We start from the raw sequence: 8,383 nt of genomic DNA, 5'->3' as shown, positions 1-8,383 counted from the left end.
ATGTTGTAAACTATCTGTGAGTTGGGTAACCATATAAATTTTGTTAAATAAAAATAAAAAAATAAACTGAATTTTCATGCTTGCTGCCATTGACCAATAGTGTTCCTTTTTAAATGTGAATAATTCTCTCAACGTCCCTTTAAATTATTTACAACAAAGATTACCACAATATGACCAACATGCTGCTTAAGTATGTTCTCTTTTGTCAATTAAATAAAAATTAGATCAAAGCCAATGAGAAATATATTCTATTTTACATGTTGAACACTAATGCTAAGACATTCTGCAAATGCCTGTGGGTTGAACGAATTGGCTGGATTCTGCCATATGTTGGGCTTTTGTTAAGACTAAAGAGGAAATTGTAAGCTTTGCCAAACTATGAATGCTCTTGCAGGTTTGACTCCTATGATATATGCTTATAATTTTGCTCTGGTAATGAGAAAGGAAAGTATACCCAATGCTATAATTCTGAGGAAAATCCAATTATTTTTCTTTTCAGATTTCTGAAATAAGAAAAAGAAATCCAGATCTTATGGGCTGAAAGGAAAAAACTTTAGATGGAAAAAGACAGTCCATATAGTCATGCTTACATAATAAGTTGTTTTGACAATCTCCCCATGAGGTCTCAGAAGTTTAAGACCTTAAAAAAAAAGATTATTGATAAATAAACAAAATACCTTATGCCACCAGACTTAAAATTATGGGTTTAGAAAATTTAGAACTACACCATCTTCGGCATGACCTGAGCATAACTCATAAAATAATCTGCTACAATGTCCTTCCTGTCAAAGACTACTTCAGCTTCAACCACAACAATACACGAGCACACAATAGATTCAAATTTAAAGTGAACTGCTCCAATCTTGATTGTAAAAAATATGACTTCAGTAACAGAGTTGTTAATGCCTGGAATGCACTACCTGACTCCGTGGTCTCATCCCAAAATCCCCAAAACTTTAACCTAAGACTGTCTACTGTTGACCTCACCCCATTCCTAAGAGGTCTGTAAGGGGTGTGCATAAGAGCACCAGTATGCCTATCATTCCTGTTCTAATGTTCCCTTTGGTTGTATTCAATTTGTGTGTTTATTTCATGCTTATACTTATCTATATTGTTTAGTATGTGCTTGACAAAATAAAATAAATAAATAAATAAATAAACAAACTAGAAGAAAATTCTACAAAACCAAATGCCACGAGAGGCAGGAAAGGTGATAATGCAGAACTTAAATAATTTAGAAGAAAAGAATATCTATTACTCCAAAACAGAGGTGAAATTCAGCCGGTTCTATCCAGCTCAGGTGAACCTGTAGCAGCGGCTGCGGGAGGCTCTGCCTACCCATGCGGACATTATGATGTCACTTTTTTGCAATGATTTTAAGCCTCTGCACATGCACAGAAGGCTTTGCACATGCGCGGATGACGTTGCTGGCAAGCAAAGTGGGCACGTACAGATTTGCAAATCGGTAGGGAAGGTAAGTAAATTTCACTCCTGCTCCCAAACTAGAAAAACTTTTCCCACCTTTCCACCATGCATGATAGTTGCACAAAGGTATTACCTAATATAACTAATATTTGACACAAGAATTAAGTCATTTTTGCATGAAAGCAGGTCATTAGAAACTAAATTGAATTATAAGTAATACCATCCCTATGGAGGATTGTAAATTAATTGCTTTTTAACAATAACATTTCTGTGTTTTATTAAAGCAGTGTAAGAATTCAGCAATGAGAAGAATGCAGCAGATAAACAGGGCAGGTGTTGATGATGCAAATGAAATAGATGACAGATGGTTAGTAGCACAATCAATCACTACGTACATATAATGGATAGAGGTAATCACATTCCTCAGTGAATTGGTGACTTTCTTTACATTAAGTACTTTTTATTGAGAGATGCTTGCAGAGCTGAATTTTAAATATTTCTTATGGCTGCTGCCATGCTGATTCTCAAGCTGTAACAGCTAAACCAAAGTATTTTGATTAGCTGAATATCATTTAATACAGATAGACGCTGCCCTCCTCTTTTTTTCTCCCTTTCTCCTACAGAGTTCCTCTGCATCAGAAATTTGAACTTTTTCTACTGTTTTTAATGAACCATTCTGTGCAGTCTGAAACATTGAATACCTCAGCTGCGTACAGTGGTGAAATCCGAACCAGTTTACTACCAGTTCAATGGCTGCTCATTTGCTCTGGATGCCAAACACACACTGTGTGCGTGCATGAGCAGTGTGCACCATGCACCAAATGTGAGATACACATGCATGCACAGTGCACACCAAAAGGAGGCATGGAAAGGAAGATAAGTAGAACAGCACGGTGTGTGTGTGTGATCAACTGTGGCGTGTGATCATTGAAGCCTTTTTTTATTGTTTTTAAAGCATTTTTTTACTACCTATTCAGGCGAATAGGTAGTAAAAATGCTTTAAAAAAGTAAAAAAAGCTGTGATCATCAGAGCCTTTTTTTTTACTTTTTTAAATGCATTTTTTACTATCTATTCACCCTATACACACACACATACATTTACACTTCATGAAAAGAGATGCACAGGAATCAAAGGTTTTGTTTCTTCTCCCACCCATCCCCGCACTACACTGCTACACACTGATCGGAACAGGCCTTTTTCTCCCCCCCTTCTTCAAAGGAGATATTATGCATGCCTCCACTCTTGGCATTAGCAGTATTTGCACTGCCCCAATGGGCCGAAATGCCCAAGAGGCCAGTGGGCAAGGCCGATAGTTGGCAAGGGCTCTGCATCCATCTGCCTGGCCAGTCAGGTTGTGGGAGAGCTGGGTCCCCCCCGTGTTCCCCTCTCAGTCCTTTGGCCGAGCACAGCAGGCCCAGAACTGCTGGTCTCCCTCCCCTATCATTGGCCTTACCTTCTCAGGCCAGGTGAGGAGTGGCTGGATGGGCCTGGGAAGGAAGGGGCAATGGGTGCTCACCTGCAAGCTGCCACCCACACAGGAGCCACATGGGTAGCCACCCAGCACCAGCAGCTGCTTGTGGATCATGGCGCTGCATGGGGATCGGGTCTGCCTGAGCCCCTCTTCGCAGGAGCCCCAACTATGGCCTAGTCTCCTTAAGGCAGTGCCAGCTCCGGGCACTAGACTGTCTTCCTGCAAAGCCTTTTGTCCGCTGAGGAGCCTAGCTGAGGCCTCACCCACCACCCGCTGAGGCACGCCTGGATTCCTGGAAGATGAGATGGGGACCTTCAGGCATTTAGCTTGGCTTCCTGTTTAGTAGTTCTCCAGCCCCTCCCTCTGAGTGTCTTGTCAGAGCTGCCTTGGATTTTTGCTTGCATGGACATTGCTTGCTTGGAGGAGACAGGAGGTTGGTTAGAGGAGTGCCAAGATGCTAAAATGGCCTCAGGAGATGCCGGTCGAGGGGAGGAGCGAGGGATGAGAAGAGGGACCAGCCAGTGGTGGGATCAGGCAGTTTGTCAAACTGGACCCAAAGTTAACAACCAATTCAGCTGAACTAGGCCGAACTGGCTGAATCCCACCTTTGAGTTTTGACTGATCCAAGAAAGGCCCTTGCAGATTACACTTCACCTTAAAGGATTTTTTAGTATGTAGGGCACGTAATAGATGAAGAAGCCTGTGGTCAATCGATGCAGCTTTCAGCTTCTCCCAAAGCTAAGTTCTGGTAACCATATCAATGGCTGCCTTGAGATCTATAAAGCTGGCATATAATGATACAGGTCTATTTGACACATATTTTTCAATCAGATGATAAAGAACTAAGCACTGATCTATAGTGCCTCTCTACTCTCTAAACCAGTGGTGAAATGTAAAATTTGTTACTACTGGTTCTGTAGGAGTGGCTTGGCAGTGGTGGTGGTAATGTGACTGGTTTGGTGTGGTCAACTTTTTTTTTTACTTTTAATAGCATTTTTTCTATAACCTCTTTGACTGAAGACGTTGTAAAAAATGCTTTTAAAGGGTTCTGGCAATCCCAGCTGAGTTGCCTGATCATCAGAACCTTTTAAAAGCATTTTTACAACCTCTTCAGCCAAAGAGGTTGTAGAAAAAATGCTTTTAAAGGCTTCTGACAATCCCAGCTGAGTTGCCTGATCGTCAGAACCTTTTAAAAGCATTTTTTTACAAAAATGCTTTTAAAAGGTTCTGACGAGCCCAGCTGAGCCGTGTAATCATCAGAGCCTTTTTTTTTTTACTTTTAAAAGCATTTTTTCGGCTGATGAAAAAATGCTTTTAAAAGTAAAAAAAACCAACACCTCTGATGATCGCATGGCTCAGTTGGGCATGGGCGGGGAAGCAGAGATTTTTGCTACCAGTTCTCTGAATCACCTGCCGCCATCACTACCGGATCAGGCAATCCAGTTCGAACTGGGAGCATTTCATCCCTACTCTAACACAGCTTCCTTTTCAGGTATCAAGTTTCAAGATCCAGCCACTCCTTTAATTTATTTTTGAGGTGTTTGGTATAGAGTTTGCTGATTATATTTAGCAGATTTATTGGTTTGTAATTGGCAGGATCATCTCTCTTTCCCTTTTTAAAAATTGAAAGAACAATTGCCAAGCCCCAATCTTCTGGGACATGGCCAGTGGAGTCAGTATAAGTGAATAGTGCCACCAGAACTAGTATCCACCACTTCAAATTGTTCTTTAATAATTCAGCAGAAATAAAGTCATCTCCTGGGGTCTTCCCAGTTCTGAGTTGCCAATGAGATATTTAATTTTGCACTTTGAAACTGGGGACCATTCAGGTAAATCCTTCATTGTATACCTTATATTCTCAATGGAGGAGTCTTCATATATTCTCCAAAAGTGAAATTCCCAGGTTGTAGAAGCTATATGGGCATCTAGTGGGGCATGAATTCTGTCAGAGTAACTAGCTATTAGATGCCAGAATAAGATAGAGTTATTTTGCTTTGCTTCCACAATAAGCTGTTCCCAGGAGGACCTTGGGTCATGTCTCTTCTTAAGAGCAATCAATTACTTAAATTGTATTTTGAATGTAAGAAGATGTTTAAGAGTTGTTTTATTTCCATTCCCAGTCTTACTTTTGTACATCTTATCGGCCAAGTTGAGAACTTTCTTGGCTTCTACACAATCCTTGTCAAATCATGGTTTGGAGGTGATACAGGGCCTCTTAGCAGAGAAGTTCCAGTCATGTGAATAAGAGCACCAGCATGCCTACCGTTCCTGTCCTTAAGTTCCTTTTAGTTGTATTCATTTTATGTTTTCAATTTATGCTTATATATATTATCTAATATGTATTTGACAAAATAAATAAATAAATAAAATGTGCTAGAAATGGTTGTAGCTTATGAACTATACTTTTATATAGTTCTAGTAAATCTTGGGAAGGGTTAGCTGAAATAAAGGCTGAATGGAGTTTTTGACGATTGTTCTCTGATAGAGCTTTCCTCGTATTCTGGTCAAGTTGTTGGGACCATTTGACCCTAGATCTTATTGGGCCTGCTGGAGAAATTGCAGGTATAAATTGGTCCCCAAAGGGCATCTGCCAGATGAATGGCTTCATGTATATACACAAAAGTAGATGATCACTTTCCAGGTAGGGTAGGACTTCAAAATTTTCTACATAATGTAGTAAGTCCATAGAAGTTAGTATATAATTAATGGTGCTGATTTTGAACCCAACAGGTTCATCAGGATAGTCACTAGTCCAAGAGCCATTGGATATAAAAAAAGTTAAATTTATTCATCATGTTTGCAAGACAGAGACCAGCATAATTTGCTCTATTGTCTTTAGAAAATTGTGTGAGGGAGGTGCTGGTTTGTATGGGAACCTCTGATGGTGGATAATGATGATATTCCATATATTATGTGTAATCATCTGATCTCAATCTAGCATTGAAGTCTCTCCATAGTAAGACTCTGGCTTTTGGATAGTCCATGTGGAGTTTACTAATATAGTGTTCCAACTCCATCCATACTGCAGTGGTTTCAGCTTTTCTTAGTGATGGTGGAAGATAAACATTAATTATTAAAAGCAGGACTGAGTCCATCTTGAGGAGAAGAGCCATAGCAATATGTTTTTTTGTTTTTTTTTAAATTATTTTTATTTTTAAATTTTTTTCAACAAACAAAAAAGAAAATACATTATTACACCCTTGTGCTATACATAAAAGGAAGATATGGGTCTTCGGATATATCCTCATGATTGCCAAAATCCACGTTCTCGAGGTACAGGTACTGAAGCGTCCAATTTTCCAAGCGCATAGTCCACAAATGGTTTCCAAGTCTTCCAGAAAATATCTTCTTTATACACACCACTTCTAATTTTAATATCACATGTCAGTTTATCATTTAAGGCTAATTTCCACATTTCAGAATTCCACTCTTCTATTCTAAAAATCACATCTAATTTCCAATATCTAGCTATTATAATTCTACCTATTATAATCATAATTCTAATCAATTCTTTTTCATATTTTGTTAATTCTATTTCCTTAATTACCAACAATAATATAGTTTCCACTCGCTATATTATTACTTTCCCCATCATTTCAAATATTTTCTCCAATTGTTGCCAAAACTTTTTAACCTTATCACATTTATACCACATATGTTCATAAGTCCCCAATTCCATCTCACATCTCCAACATTTTTTACTAATTTTTTTATCCATTTGTGACAATTTTACTGGAGTTAAATACCATTTCCAAACAACTTTATAATTATGCTCTTTAATCCTTATAGATAAAGTTCTCATAATTCTACTATTCCAATTCACATTCCAATCTGACTCTGGTATTTCAATATTAAGATCTTTTTCCCAATTTGCCCTCATCACTCTTTGTAATTTTTCATCAAAGTTTATAATCTTATAAACCCTACTAACGAGTCCCTTTAGCCCAATTTCATCTTTCATAATCCGAGATACTAAATATTCAAATTCAGTTTCACATCTATTTATCAAATAGTTTTCCCTTAATTTTTTTATCCATTTTTCTATCTGTATTTTTTCAAACCAACTTAACCCTAATTTTTCAATAATTTCTTTATTCCTCCTTTCATTTTCCATAACTTTTATCCAATCTCTAATAATTTCTATATTTTCCTCTTTAATCACTTCATTATGTTTTATATTATTTTTAATCGGCCAATTTCCAATTGTCTCCCCCAAAAAGATTATATCCGGAATTAAAATTTTAACAAATTTATTCCACATTTTACTTAATCCCTTTAACCAATAACTTCTAATTACACATTTTAAATTTGCTTTATCTAAAAACCACCTTGATCCAAATTTCTCTATATCCCTTAACTCTAAGTCTCTCCAATAGTTATCTTCACCTTTAAATATTTTTACCACTATCCGGATACCATACGCACAGTAATAATTAAATAATTTGGGGATTCCTAATCCACCTTCCTTTTGATTTTGATACCACATTTTCTTCACTAATCTAGGTCTTTTCCCACCATTACAAAATTTGTCCAATTTTTTCTGATATCCTTCAATATCTTTCTCTGTCAAATTTAGTAGCATCTCGAATAAAGAGTTGAACTTGGGCAGCAACATCATCTTACACATTGCAATTCTACCAAACCAAGACAACTTTAACATTTTATATTTGTCTATCTTCTTCTCAATTTCATTAATCACCGCATCATAATTAAGTTTTTCAATTCTTTAACCTTGAGTGAAAGCACTATACCCAAATATTTCAATGTATTTTTAATCCTTATCCCAAATTGCTCTTGCATATTCTCGCGCTCATTACCATTACTATCCATCAATAATTCTGATTTTGACCAATTTACTTTCAGACCTGTCATTTCCTCAAATTCTTTCAAATGCTTATATATCTTTTTCAGGTCTTTCTCTACATTTTTCAAAATAATTAAAGTATCATCCACATACAAATTTATCTTATACCCCTTATATCCTTCTAATTCTTCATCTTTTTCTATCATTTTTGTCAAAATTTCCATAGCCAATAAAAATAATGTTGGGGACAAGGGACATCCTTGTCTCGTACCTGCTTCTAATTTTATCTCTTCAGTTAATATTCCATTCACCTTCACTCTTGCACTGCTTTTTTGATACAATTTTGAAATAACATGTATAAACTTATTACCGAAGCCTAAAGCCTCCACAATTACTTTAATAGTTTCCCATTGTACGGAATCAAAAGCTTTAAAAATATCCAATGATATTATACCAATTTTATCACCGTTATGTTCAGCTACATCTATAATATTTAATACTCTTCTAACAATATCACTCATATATCTACCCTTCACGAAACCTACTTGGTTGTAACTTATATATCTATCTATAAATCTATTTAATCTATTACTTATAATAGCAGTAAATATCTTTGCATCCTGATTAATTAAAGAAATGGGCCGATAGGACTCAATCCTTTCTAAATCTTTATCTGGCTTAG

This window comes from Ahaetulla prasina, chromosome 4 (assembly GCF_028640845.1).
Source record: "Ahaetulla prasina isolate Xishuangbanna chromosome 4, ASM2864084v1, whole genome shotgun sequence".
NCBI classification, from domain to species: Eukaryota; Metazoa; Chordata; class Lepidosauria; order Squamata; family Colubridae; genus Ahaetulla; species Ahaetulla prasina.
This window is presented reverse-complemented; position numbering follows the sequence as displayed.